Source organism: Ursus arctos, unplaced genomic scaffold, assembly GCF_023065955.2.
Source record: "Ursus arctos isolate Adak ecotype North America unplaced genomic scaffold, UrsArc2.0 scaffold_28, whole genome shotgun sequence".
Taxonomy (NCBI): Eukaryota; Metazoa; Chordata; class Mammalia; order Carnivora; family Ursidae; genus Ursus; species Ursus arctos.
Window position 1 is genome coordinate 10,709,002 of NW_026622963.1, and position 14,595 is coordinate 10,723,596.

Sequence of the window (14,595 nt, forward strand, 5' to 3'; positions counted from 1 at the left end):
CACGCTAAACGTACTCTCCATCCCCTTCACTCTTTCACCCCTCCCCTACCCACTCCCCTCAGATACTGAAAATAAAAAACGCAAAAACAAAACCCTGAAAGGGGCTTGATGGGCAGTGGGCCCTGAGTGAGGCGGGCAAGGGGCTGGAGGGCTTGGCTGGGGACCGAGTGGGCATCGGGCAGGGAGAAGACCTGTCGGGCATGGCGAGGGCACCAGTGCCAGCTCCGTGTTTGCTCGGAGTGAGGGCCCGCATGCTCCTCCTCACCTGAGGAGCCAAGAGAACTTTCTGGGAAATTATGCACCCTCCCTGCACACTCTCACCACCCCAGACTGTCTTGCCATGGCTGCTAGCTCCCCTTGCCTGTTCTCCCCAGAGAGGCCCACCAGCCTGCAGCCCCCCAGGGGGTGTGGCAGGGCAGGCCTGAGAGCGTGAGCCTCCTGCCTTGGGAGCTGCTGAGGAGGGCAGCAGGCTGAGGTGGGCTCCCCATTTGGGGTCACGCATCTCCTGCTCTGGTGGTCAGAGCTCAAGAGGGGTTATGGGCCCCCCCAGAACACATGACTCGATGACCCCTTTGGAGCCATGGGTTTGTGGGATTGAGGAGAATATTGCTTACTGAGGGCTGCAGGGAGCCTGAGAGGGGCTCTCAAAATTTAAGGGAGGGGTGGGTGGGGCTTGGCCCCTGAGTAAACCGGAGGGTGGTGGGGGTGGAGGGGTGGGATTCTGGGTGAAAGGAGAGTAGCTGCTCCTTGGGCAGGTTCTTGGGTTGAGGACATTGGGGAGTTATGCTCTGAGCAGGGCCTCCGGAGGGGGACTGGCTGGCCCTGAGTGAGTTTCCAGGAATGTGAAGTGAGGTCAAGAGCCTATTCTTTTTAAGATTTTATTCATTTATTTGACAGAGACAGTGAGAGAGGGAACACAAGCAGGGGGAGTGGGAGAGGAAGAAGCAGGCTTCCCGCTGAGCAGGGAGCCTGATGTGGGGCTCGATCTCAGGACCCTGGGATCATGACCTGAGCCCAAGGCAGACGCTTAACGACTGAGCCACCCAGGGGTTCCCCAAGAGCCTATTCTTAAGCTCCTCATTCTCGTGGGCTGTGTGACTCCTAGCGAGTGCCTTCGTCCCTGTGTATCACTGTGTAATGATAGTTCCCGTCGCATGGCGCCCCTTGTGCTGGAAGGTGCTTAGAGCTGGGGAATCACTGCTCCTTCCTGCATGGGGCTGGAGTCAGGGGTTGGGGTGTCTGGGCTTCCAGGGTCAGTGGGTGGGAGTGGGGCTCAATCTGGCGGCTTTCGTGCAGCTTTCACCTCTTAGTTACCACTAACTTGGCTGAGACTAGCCTCCACGTCTGTTAAGAAACTTGGCGGGGGATGACCTCATGGGGCTCTGGTATCAAGATTGAATGAGTCCATTGGGTCAAGCCCTGCACACAGTAGGTGCTCATGAAATATTGGTCATCACTGTTGTAATATCAGAGTTGAAAGTACTTGGAGCTCCAGGCCACCCCCTGCCCCCGCCAGCCTCCTTTGTGCTCTGTTCTGTCTGCGCCAAAGCCTCCCAGGAACAGAGTGTCCGGGGCTCCATGGGGCCCAGCAGTCACGTAGGCCGGCCTCCATAGCTCAGATGTGGAGACTGAGGCCTCAAGGAAGAGGGCCACCGCGGGGACCTGTGCCCTGTGAGCAAATGCCCGAGAACCAGGTGAGGCTGAGTTGTAGAGGCTGGGGGGTGGTAGGAGGGGAGGGGGGAGACTGAAGCCCGCTCCCAGGGCCCCCCAACTCCCATAGCCAAGCTGGTTCCTGCTAATTAGCACCTTAACGAACCATGATAGGGCACTCTCCCAAGCCTGCTCCCAGACAGATAATTACAGTGATTTTGGGCTTCTGGGGGGGCAATTGGAGGTGGTGGGGGAGAGGGATTTTCTGGCTTTTTTACTGCCCACAGGGATTTTCAAACCTACCCACTCTCGCCTCATTTGGAGCAGGAAAAAAAAGTGTTAATGGACCTTTTTCTGCAGCTGAGAGGGACAATTTATGATAGAGGTGACAAACTTCATTCTAATGAGAGGCAAATTCCACTTTACTTTAAACTACAGATTCCCCCCCTCACCGCCCCCCACGTCTATGGCTTTGGGGTATGGAAAGTGAAAGTGGGGGTGTTAGGCTGGGAGGACTGGGTGGGGGAGCACAGGCCGACTGCACAGGGAGACCTAGGCAGAGGTCCCCTCTGGGCCTCATGTTTCACCTGCTCACACATGTCCCCTCCTTTCAGGGGAGTGCTTATGGCCTCCATTTATGGAAGAGGGAACCTAGGTCGAAGGAAGTTCAAAGACTTGCCCCACACCCTTCAGAATTTTAGGGTGTGTGATATTTGAATCTGGGCTGACACCAAGCTCTGTCCTCTTACTCCTCTGTCTTCCTGCCTGACCCGGGGGTGTGGGAGTCCAGCCAGGTCACTCCCAGGGGTGGGGACAGGGAGCACAGGTTAGGGAAGGCTGGCAGTCTCCTGGCTACGGGCCAGCCCTGGCTGCAAAGCACCTGTGGTCACCCCGACCCAGAGAAGGGCCCCAGGGTTCCTCTTCCCACGTGGAGGATGCTGCTTGAGAGGCATTTGGAGGTGGGGTTCACAGTGGAGGTGGGCACCCCATCTCTCTGTGGCCTCTGAAGTGGAGGGTGGCCACTCTGAGGATTGTAACACCAGACCTGGAAGCCTGGCTGGAGGGGCGTGACCCCATCCACTGAACAGAGAGAAACTCAAGGTCAAAGAGGGGGGTGGCCCGCCCAACACCCCACAGTATCTCAGGGCCAGAGCTGGGGTGGGAGCAGAGGCCTTGTACCCAGGATGTGGAGGGAAGCCCAGAATCTTCCTGAGTTACTGCATCTGTGGAATGGGTCCGGTCACATCCTGTTCACAAGTAGATGGTGGGCTGGTAGTGGCTCCTGTGTCCAGCCCCCTGTGCCTCTTGAGTCCCACCCCAGGCTCTGGGCCCAGCTTTCCAGGCCCAGAAGTCAAGCCTCACTTGCTCTCCTCGGGGGTCTCGGTGAGCAACTGGGAGCTCTTGTCTGCAGAGCTTGTGGAGGGTCTTGGAAGGCAGAGCCAGGGTGGGGGCTTTTTTCTTACCCTGTGAGAACTCTCTGTGGAGAATCCTAGGACTGCAAAATAATGGCTCTCAGACCCTGGGTTTTCTGGGTCAGAGGAATCTGTTGCGGACCCCCACCCCTCTCTCCCCTCCCCTACCAGGGATACTGTGAAGCATGAGGACATGCGGGCTGTGGGCTCAGTGCACAGCAGCCCAAGTCAGGGCACCAGAGTGAGACCCTGGCCTGCCTGTTCATCACTGGGGCCTTGGGCAGATCTCTGTTCCCTAGGAGAAAAGTGGGTTAAAACCCACCTCCTGCTGGGGTTGTGGAGGGCGTAAATAGGATGCTGTGTGATGTTGGTAGCAGATATAAAATTTCCAGAAGCGTGAGATTTTAGCATCACAGAGCTTTGGAGGTCCAGGGTCCTCAAACATCAAGGAATTTGGAAGGAACCCCTGAGCCCCTGGCTCAACCCCGACTCTAGAAGGGGGCTTGCTCCTCCCCTCAGGGCTGTGATGCTGTCAGTCCACCTCTGTTTGTCCCCATCCTCTCTTTGACCCTGTCTCACCCACCCAGGTTCCTGTGGGCGAAGAGGCCTTATGTCGGGGTGGGGGGTGGGTAGGATTCAGCTTTCTAGGTGACTTGAGCGCAGGGAAGGGCTGCAGTCATCACTTCAGGTGCCTGAGGATGGGGGCTAGTCTGCTCCTTTGGGGCCCATCCTTCTGACTGGTCTCGGCAGCGATAGAAGGTGGTAGGTGTCTAGGTGCTCCCTCTGGGCCAGGTTGGAAGTGTCAGCCTCCTGGGTCCCTGGCCCTGAATGGCTAAGCCCTGCCCTGGCCAGTCCAAGTCCAGGGTCTGCCGAGTCCAGGAGGATGAGTCATTCCTGGGGAAGGGCCTCTGGGTGTGGAGTCAGGCTTGGGTCTGACTCTCTCTTTCCAAGTGTATTATTACCTGACTGAGATCCTTAGCCCCGCAGAGCCTCAGTTTCCCCATCTGTAAGTGCAGCAATGATCGGATCTGCTGGGCAGTCATGTAGATTTATCCAGCATCCAGCACTTAGTAGGTTCTCTCCCTGGGAAGAAGGCATTGGTTTCAGGGCCTGCCTCTCTGGGGGTGAGCCTGGGAAGAGGTGCCATGGAGTCCTCCACTCCAGCTGAGAACACCAAGGGTTATATTTGCTTCCTAGGACTCAGGCCCAAGTCGTATGTCTCCCTCCCCCCCATCCTGAGGACCCACATCTCATGCAGCCGCTGAGAACCAAGCTCTCCAGGCTGGCATATCGGAGCCCAGATCCCAGCCCCACCTCTTCCCACAGTGTGACTATGGGCCATTCCCTAAACCTCTCTAGGCCTCAGTTTCTCCACCTGGAAAATGGGGGCAAATCAGGGTCTCAGAATTAAGTGTCTGTGTGTTGCACATCTGGCACAGAACAAGCACGTAAGGAAAGGCAGGTCTTACGTGGGCTGCTGTGAGGCATGTCGCAGGTGCTGGGTGATGGTGGTTATTTCAGACCCTCTCCGGCCCCTCCTCCCTGTACCCTCTCTGATCCTGGTGTGGGGTGGGGGTGGGGCACAAGGCCAGTGAGTGGATGACCGCTGTCCCTCACTGTCAGGTATGGGTGCTGTCCACCAGCTGGGGTGCTGAGGAGCTGGGACTCTTCCCTTACCTGTCACCAGAGCAATCCCCCTGCCTCCATCCTTGTCCCTAGGTGGTTTTGACATTGCTTAGCCCAATATTGGGGTATCGCTGTGTCGGGGGAGGAATGTACCCTCCTCTCCCCCTTGCTGACCCTGGCCAGTCTGTTGGCCGACAGACCTCCCGCTGTTGGGAGTGGGAATATGCACTACCATCTGGGGGAGGAAAGAAAAAGGCCCAAGTCATGGGGGAGACTGCGAGAGGTCATGGAAGGCTGGTTGAAGGAGTGACCTCAGGAGGACTTGGAGTAGGTTAACCCAGCAAGAGCAAAGGCCTGGACGTGGGAACAGGCCAGGTGGGGTTTCCTTCCTCTCTGTGAGCTCTTGCGAGATTTCCACTCATCTCCAGGCCGGCTTCAGCATGGTCCCTCTGGAGGTTTTTGCTGACTTTGTGGCAGCTGGTAGAGGCTTCCCTCTCGGGCTCTGCCCTGCCTCAGACAGCCTTGTTCCAGTCAGGACGCCCCTAAGTGGTCATTAGCCCCTGATGCAGCTCTGTGGCCATAGGTCCGGCCACGACTGCATGGCAGGACCCATGAATTGTTCCTGAGAGCAGTGGGGGCCATGGAAGGATCTTGAGCAGGGGAGACCTGCGTGAAAGCCAAGCTCAGGAGGAAGGACAGGGCAGGAAGACACCTGTGGTAAACGGCTGCTGCAGGCAGAGAGGACTCCCCGACAGAGGGAGGCTGCACCCACACCCCGCTGCCCCGCTCTCCCCCCACGGCAGCAGTGCCTCATCTGACCTGAGTGAGGAATGAATCGAGGGTGTAGATCACCCTGGTGAGGTGGGCATCAGTTTCCATTAAGAGGTTGGGCCATGATTTCTCCCTCCTGCTGTCCTCTGACACGCCTGGCTCTGGGCTTGGCTGGGGTGATGGGTGGGGAGCAAAAGCAGGGAGGCAAATCAGAGCCGGGGGCTGGGGACAGACTCTCCGGTCCCCACTCCCTACCACCTGTTCCCTTCCTCCCTTCTCCAAGCCCAGACGTCATGTCCCTGTCACTGTCCTGGCCAGCCCCCAGGTCACTGTTTCTGAAGAAATCCGAGTTCTCCTTCCACAGACCTTCTCCCTCATGGTTCTTCCTCCAGTTCGTGTCTGCTTCGTGCGCAGCTGCCTTGTTCTCAGCCCCGTCGCCGTCGCGGTGCCTGGGACACAGGAGGTGCTCAGGAACTATTTGTTAAATGAGAGGTAGATAAACTCAGTAGGCTGCTGGCTTGGGCAGACCCCCACCCTCAGGAAGCAGACCCCCAGCCGGGGAGCAGAGGAGGAGGAAGAGGAAGGCCTCCCTATCTGACTCTTTGAGGAAGGGGATGGGGCCCAGGTGTTGAAACCCAGCAGGGGTGGAGGCAGGGGCTGAGGAGGAGGGTGGGATGCTGGTGGGTGGGGTGCTCAGGGGAGAGGAGGACAGGGGAGGGGGATGTTTAGGGCTGGTTGTGGCCCCACTGAGGTGGGAGGAGGCCAGTTGTATTGCTTTGTGACAAAGCTTACAGTCCTCTGCCCTTCCCTGGGCCAGACTCTCAATTCTTTGCGTGACTTGTGTGTGTGTTTACCTGCCTCATTCTAACTAACTGGCTTCTATGGCTGTTCCTTGATTTTCCGGTTTCAGGTGTTACCGAGTGACTTTGACTATGGAAGCTGAGGGTTTAGCTCCGTTTGACCACCGCCCACCATCACATTTTTGGTTGGCTGAGCTCCCCAGCTGAGCCGGGCAGAGCACTCTGATCACTTCTCCTTCCTTGATTGGCTCTTTTCCCTGGCACTAATCATTGTCTTTTTCTTGGCGTGGGGAAGGGGGCTTAGTCTTTGTTTTTATGCTTTATGCTAATGATAACTAATTCATCTGCCTGCTCTCCCCCAGTTGGGTAAATATAAAGTATTCAACGTAAGTAAACACATAGAGTACTCTATCAGTTTCATCTTCGAGAATCTCTCCCTGAGCCCTCTGACCTGCTCCCATTTGCTTTATTTGGATGGCGGCTGTGCCGCAGGCACGGGGGATGGCCCACCTCCATTGCTCGGGGGTCCGTTACTCAGCTCTTGGGGCTGGGACCTCATGCTTCCTGGATCCCACATCTTCCCCTTCTTAGTTTATACTCACCCTTTGGCAGAACCCGCCTTCCAACAGAAAAGGTGCTGGGAGGGGTGTCGGGAGACCGGCCTGTCTCAACACTCTGGTGCCACCCCCCCCCCGCCCCCAGTGACAGTCCGGCTGGGTATAGAACCCCAGAGGGAGCTCTCCTCCCCAGAATGTTCACGGGGGCCTCCCTTTGAAGCCCTTGCTTTGCTGTTGCTTCCAGGGCTGGTGTGGGGGGCTCCACAGCTGCTGGGGCATCGATTCTCCGTGGGATGTGTCTTTCTGGAAGCCTGTAGGACCTGCTCTTTCCCCACGTGCTGATAATCCACTGTGCTGTGCCTTGCTGAGGGCCTGCCCTTTCGGATTGGAAATTCATGTTCTCCAGCTCTGGGAAAGTTTTTGATTTATTCCTTTACGATTTCCTGACCTCCATTTTGTCTGTTCTCTCTTTCTGGAACCTCAGTTAACGAGACATGGTGCTTCCTGGAGGGACCCCTGGCTTCCTGGTCTTTCCCGTCCTTTGTCACATTTCTGTGCCTCCCTGTGCCTGTTTCGAGGAGGTCTCCTCTCTGTTACCATTCTACCCTTCTGATGGAGTGTTTGCTGTATACATGTTAAATTTCAAGGATTCCTTTTTATTTGCTGGATGTTCTCTTTAAAACATGCTGTACCTTGTTCTCGTTTCAGGGATACTATATTTGATTTCTGTGAAGATAGTAATAGCTCTCCCTTTTTTCTGTTTAGGCTTCCTTCTGTCTGCATGGCCTGTTCCCTTGCTGGCTGGCTCGTTTGGGGCTCTGTCTTTCCTGTTAGAGCTTTCCTCAGTTACTTCAGTCGGCAGAGACTTATGGAGCGCCTGCTGTGTGCCAGCCCCTTCCCACAGCCTTGAACAAAACGGTCAGAAGCCCCTGAGCTGGTCTGGCGAATGTCTGGGAATGCTCAGTTGGTAGTTCCTAGTTAAGAGTGGGCAGCGAAGGCCGATTGGCGTCCTCTGAGTGTGGGTAGGCTCGACCACTGTGCTTCCCTGTGGCTGGCCTGCCTGGGCTGGGGAGCCCATGGCAGAGCCTCTTGGGGCTGAGTGGGAAAGGGAGGCTGGGGCCGAGCCCTGGAATCAGCATCTGCACTTTCACCGGCCCGTCAGGGTTCGGTGTGGGCCCCTTCCTCCAGCTGGCCTGGTCTCTCCAGCGTCTTCCCTGGGTGGGGCTGAGGATAGAAGCTCTTGGGGTCTACCTTCTTCTTCCAACCAGTCCTTCATTCCTCTGTCTGGGGCTATCTGGTGCCACCAGCGTCTGAGCCTCTGGTGGGTTCTACCAGGTAATAGGACCGGGACTTGGGATACTGCTGTCTCAGCTCTGCCAAATCAATTACCACTCACTCATTTGCTTTCCAGCTTCCAAAATTATGTTGCTGTTTCCTCTTCCATTCTTTGTCCTTGTGGATTTATGTACAGAAAAGATCCGTTATTGTTGTAATGGGGGTTTGGAAAGGAGTGAAGGTAAATGCGTGTGCTCAGGCTGCTGCTGGAATCTGTACATGTGTCCCCCCTCCTGTACCCCTCCCCCACCCCCCGTTGATTTGTTCTCCTGCTGGGGACCTTTCAGGGCGTCTCCCCTTTCCACTCTACAAACAAGGGGCTGGGAGCATTGTCCGTCCTCCTTGCGCGCCGTGTGGGAGAAGTTCTCTGGCGCTGGAACTGCTCCGTGGTAGGCTGCATGCATCCCTAGCTCTGCAAGACAAGGCCAGATTGTTTCTCCAAATGTCTGCAGCCGTATCCACGGTCCCCAGCAACGCGTGAGAGGTCCTGTTGCTCCACAGGCCCGGCAAACACACAGCACTGTGCCTTTTTGGACCCCCACCAACTTAGTGGTACAGATCGTATCTCGTAGTTTCAGTTGGCATTTCCGGGAACTCTTGTGCGGAGGCAAGCCTTGTCATGTTTGCTGGCCCTTTGGGTCTCCGCATCCACCAAGCGTCTGCTTCTGCTCTTTGCCTTTTACAAAAAGTGGGCGATTTGTCTTTTTATTGATTTGCCGAGTTCTTTCTATAGCCTGGAAACAAATGTTTGTCAGCTGTACGTACTGCAGGTATACTCTTCTGGTCTGTCTATGGCTTGTCTTTTCCCTTTGAGATGTCTTTTGTTGCACTGATGATTTAAGTTGTAACAAAGTCAAATTTCTCACCCTTTATCGCTTAGGCTTTTTATAGTTAGTTGGGAATGAGCATTTTTCAGGCTCTCGATATATATTGCTACATCATCACTGAGGAAAGTTGTCCTAATTTGCCCTTGGGATGGGCAGAGAGTTGACGGGGATCCCAGGGGCACAAATGGTGGGCAGGACTGCAGTGGGAGCAGGGATCAAGGAGTAAGATAATTAATGAGCAGTGAAGTGCGTACATTGCTCAAGGCTTCAAAGTGCTTTAGACGGAAATGCTTTGCTTGATCCTTGACACCATCCTAAAAGGCCCCTTTCTTTTTCTCCTTTGGAGAACCGAGGCCTCCGCAGCAGCTCGGGCACAGGTGACTGATTCCAGCCTGGTGGCCGGGCTGGGAGTTGAGGGGCCCCTGGGGAGGGTGGTTAATTAGTGCTCAGGGGAGGTGACAGGGAGCAGCCTGCCTTTTCCCGCGGCCTGGGCCATGTGTGTCGTTGCTGCAGTGGAGTGTCGATGACTCCAGAGTCTTGCTGCCTGGGCAAGCAGAAGGGTCACCGAGCCTGGGGTCCTGCTGCTTACCAGCTCTGTGATCTTGAGCACCGCCTGGGCTGCTCTGAGCCTCCCCTCCTGGATAGAAAGGGAGTGGTGCTGACACAGCCCTGGGGGCGGGCGGGAGGGCTGAGTGAGACTCTGCAGGTAGACGTACGGGAAGCTGCAAAGATTTTTTACGTAAAAGTTCTGTTCCCAGCAGAGAGCCGGAGAGCATGGAGGCTGGGGGGTGCTGGGGGATACAGCAGCGTGGTGGAGGAGTGGTCTGCATGAGGAGACCCTCAGAGGTTGGTCAGTGGGGGCAGGCAAAGCCTGGGGTGGGGGGACCAGCAACCTTCCTTTCCTTGTAAAAGGGCCTTTTTGAGAAACTGACCTTGGCCCAGTGAGTGGGCAGAGGCGCGGGGGGAGGGGCGAACTGTCCACTCAGGCGGGCAGGGGCTGGGGAGGTGGGGCCGGGGATGTGCTATCGGAGGGAGGCCAGCCGCTGCCCCCGGCCTCTGCTGCCTGGTGTCACCACCCTGCCTCTCTTCCTCCCCAGGCCTTACCCAGCCCCGCGGCCTTCTGGCCCGCCGGGGCCTGAGGGGTTAATTTTGTTGCCTGAGGGAGCTTGGTGTGGCGGTATGCAAATCTATACACTTTCATAAACTGCTTAATTAGGCGAATGTTAATGAGACGTTAATTACTGTTGTGCCCGCGGATCCCACGGAAACGGAGATTATGTTTCTCTTCAAACATCCCGTCTTAATTATAACTTGTGCCTGATTCTGCAGCTTTTGCCAACCAGGCGAGGGCGGGGTGGGGTGGGGCACGCCTGCCTGGGAGGGCGGGAGCCCGCAGGCACCTCCTTTTCTGGGCGGTTCCCCCGGGCTTCCTCACCTGGGTCCTCCGTTCCTCCCTTGGGCATCTGTGCCAGGCACCGTCCTGCAGCTGGTCCTGGGGTGACAGAGAGCAGTCAGACCCAGCCCCTCCCTCAGGGAGCTCCTGGGCCTGTGGGGAGGCAGCTCTGTAAGCAGATGTTGCAGTGACGACCGCTGGGGCTGAGGTAGAAGTGTATAGGGCAGCTTGGCCAGAGGGTGGTCCAGCGGAGGAGTGCTGTGTTCCTTGGGGTGTGGGTCAGGGAAGGCTTCCTGGAGGAGAGGGCCTAGGAACTGAGTGCTAGAAGTAGAAAGGTGTTCGCCAGGTAGCTCAGAAACCTGGCTTTGGGTGGGGGTTCCTGCTGGGGGCAAAGACCTCGTGGTTGATGTGTGTGTACCTTCCCCAAAGGGCTTTCCTGCTCTGATTTTGTTCTCAGCCTCCAGGCCAGATCTCTTGGCCGGAGGTGCAGGAGGCTTCATATTTTGCACAGGTATCTGCTCCTTTCGTGGCCTCACTTACTCCATCTTACTTACCCTGCGGGCTTGTGGGGAGTGGGATACCCACCCAGGAGGAAGGTGGTCAGGGTAGGCCTCCTGGAGGAGGCTACAGGCTCCTCTGGAGCTATGAGACTGTATCTTGCCCTTGCACTTGAGTCTTTGAGCATAAGATGTGCTCGGTATATGCCATGGCGCCATGTCCCATCCAGTCTTGACCACCACCACAAGGGGCCTCAAACACTGGCCTGCACTCCCTATTCTCATGTGACTGCCCTGTACCTACCCCTCAGGCCACTCTACCTTCACCTACCAAGGCCACCAGTGCTGCCTTGGCCCTTTCCTTGTTCTCTTCCCCCCCCCCACCCCCCGGGGTACCAGGAAGCCTCAGGCTGTTGTGGCCACTCTCAAGCATGCCCAGGTGACTTCAGGGCTGGGTCATCAAGTTCTAGGGCTCAAAAGACCCTAGAGGGTATAAAGCCCCATTTCACAGATGGAGAGTATGAAGCCAGAGAGGGTCAGGGCCCGGCCTGGGGTCACACAGCATAGCCTAGAACACGGTCTCGGGGGGCCTGTGGGCCTTTTCTTGGGGGTGGGGGGGAACAAGGGAAATGGAAGCAGAGGCCTGCTCCGTGGTCACTGCTGCTCAGACAGGCCTCACTCCACCACTTAGGCTCACCTTGCAGACGGGAAAACTGAGGCTCAAAGAGGCCATGTGTCGCAGATGGAAGCACTAGGGGCTAAGCATGTGGCAGGGCCTCAGTGAGCTCCTTGTGGTCGTTTCCTCTGACACCACTGTCCTGGGGGGTGTTCTTGCGCAAAGGGGCTCCAGGCAGCTAGTCGGGGGACTTGGTTCCCTGCCCTGAGGCCAGGAGACTGCCTGGGCTCCCCCAGCCATTGGTGCCCTTCCTTCTGAGAACACCTGTCGGAATCTCTCTTTCCAGCCCTTAATTACAGGGAAGATTATTTACCTCCAGTGTCTTGTACCTGACCTGGACCAGATTAATGATATTTCCAGAGTGTAGCTATCTGAACCAGAAAGAGCACAACCATAACAGAAAAAACGCTTTTAGCTCATTACGTATGTTTGTACAATAATAACTTTAACCCTTTAAACTAGTTATTATATCCCCAAATCTGAGACCGGAGAATGTCCATCTGAGCTCCTGTACCATCAGCAAGGCCGCCAGGACAGTCTTTGACTGCGTGCAGTCCTGTGTCTGGACTGGGCTGCTGCGGCCTCCTCCCTCACAGTTGAGAGACGGGTTCAAGCACTGTCCCACCCCATACATGGGAGCAAATGTTTGGTTTAATAGAATGGGATGAATTAAAAATGTTATTAACAACAACAAAATAAAACCTTTTACAATAAATTCTGTGGTTTGTATGTTCCTGGATTATATTCCCAATTTGGGTCCAGCTGTGAGTCCAGTTACCCCCTCGCTCCCCTCCCTGAGATCTATTCACTTCTTCTTTCTCCTGTGCCTTGTTTTCCCCAGCCCCAGGCTGAGCACAGGGGTCCTGATACAGATTTAGAGATTGGGAAACCCAGAACTAGATGCTTGGGGGTCTCCAGCTCCCAGACGCCAGGCTGGGACTGGAAATGAGTGGAGCAAGCCGGGTGGGGACTGGGGAACCAGAGTCCCCCGTTCCTGGCTGATTGTTGCCACGTGGAAATGTAGGCCCTGTGCATCCGCATCAGATTTTTTCCAAGAGGAGCCGGAAATCCAGATTTCTATGTGATTTGTAAAAATTGGCAACTGATTCGAATCTTTTTAAAAACTGCTGAGCAGGCGAAGTAACCAGCTTGGTGCCCAGTTTGTAACCCCTGTGGATGGCCCAACCTTGGCTTTTACAGACAGACCTAGTGAGCCTGGGGTTGCCGGGTGGGGGCTGAGGGCTGGGCCTGGGACACCCTCAGTGGCTGGACTCACACCACCTCCTTGACCCTCCTCAGATCCAGCCTGGGCTGTTCAGCATTCCTCTCCTCAAACCCAGTGGGGGCCCTCCACCCACCATGGGGTGAAGGAGTCCTGAGATGCGTGCTTGAGTGACAGCACAGAAGCAGGCTGCTTCGGGAAGACAGGCGTGAGTCATTGCCAAGCTCCCTTTTGAGGAGGAAAATAAGCTGCCTCAGAATTGTCACCCAGGCTTGGGGAAGAAGGGGCTTCTAAGACCTGGGGGTCACTTTCTGGGGTGTCGCCACCTCCTGGGTCCCATCAGTGGTGTCCTGATGATAGGGTGGGGCTCAGATGCCAGGCTTCCCAAGGGCTTGGCCAGGGAAGAGGGTCCAGCATGTTTGTTCAGTTACGACTTTTATAAATAACACAGGAACTCTTCTATTAAAATGGCAGTGTTACCAATCAGCGTGTTTTAATAGGACACTCAATTAGAGCAAGATTTCTGAGAAGCTGACGCCCCCACATAAGCTGGTACCTTTTTCCCCAGACGCTGGCTCCAATCCGTCACTGTCTAATGGGGTCTCCTGTTCCAGCGGGCCAGGAGCTGAAAGCTGCCTTCCAAGTTCCCTGCCCTTCTGGAGTGAGGGGAGGGGCATCAGCGAGAAGGGGGGCCTCTGGAGCATGTACAGGGTGCCAGGCACTGGGCTTGCTGCTTCCACACAGGCCCCACTTAATCTTTACAACCACCTTGTGAAGTTGGTGTAATTGACTCCATTTTTTAAAGAAGATTTTATTTATTTGAGAGAGAGAGTGAGTGCACAAGTGGTGGGGAGGGGCAGAGGGAGAGGGAGCAGCAGACTTCCTGCTGAGCAGGGAGCTCCATTCCAGGATCCAGGGATTATGACGAGCCACCCACCTACCCCAGCCACATTTTTTTTAGAAGAGGAAATGGGGGCTCTGAGGGTAACTTGGCCATGGTCCGTGGCCCCAGGCCCACTTGGGCCAAGTTGGTCCTGGCACTGTGGGGTTAGTGGGCCTGATGGGTCGCTATCCTCCCTCCCTGCTACCCTCTGACTTTTGATCTAAGCAGGTCCCTTCCAGTCTGTACCTCTCCTCCAGACCAGCTCACTCTGGGGCTGGGGGTCCTGGGGGCAGCCAGGGGCTTGTAAACTCGGGCCGGAGGCCACAGAGGTGAGAGGAAGCCATGGGAAAGGTGGTGTGCAAGCATTTGTGTGTATGTGTGTGCACACAGGGGTGGTTTATTTCCATAGGCTGCCTGTCTGCCCCCCACCCCCCACCCCTTGCCCACTACTTTCTCCCCTACCCCGCTGTTCAGTGCTTTACCAGGGCTTCAGAGAAGGCCCTCATTTTCATCTTACTCATGGAGGGTGGGGTGGTTTGGTCTCAGCCTGTAGCAAAGAGAAATCTTGCTGCCTTGTTCAGGGGCCTGGTGGGCTCCTGGGGGCTGAGTGGAGCAGATCCCACTGTGGGACACCTTGGACAGGTCTGGGCCTGAGCGGAAGTTGGGATAAGCACTGGGGAGACTCAGGTCAGACTGACCTCACCCAGGTATTTCCCTCCGTTCCTCCTTGTCTGTCCCTGATGACGGTGATGCTGGCATTGTCTGCATTCCTTCTCTGTGCCAAGCATGGTGCCAGGGGCTTTTCATGGACGCTGGCCCCATCTGATCCTCCCAAGGACCCTGGGGTAGGCACGCATGTCATCATTCTTCAGATGAGGAAACGGGCACAGATTGGGTAAGCAATCGGCCAAGTCCACAGGGTAGATGGAAAAACAGGAACGTGAGT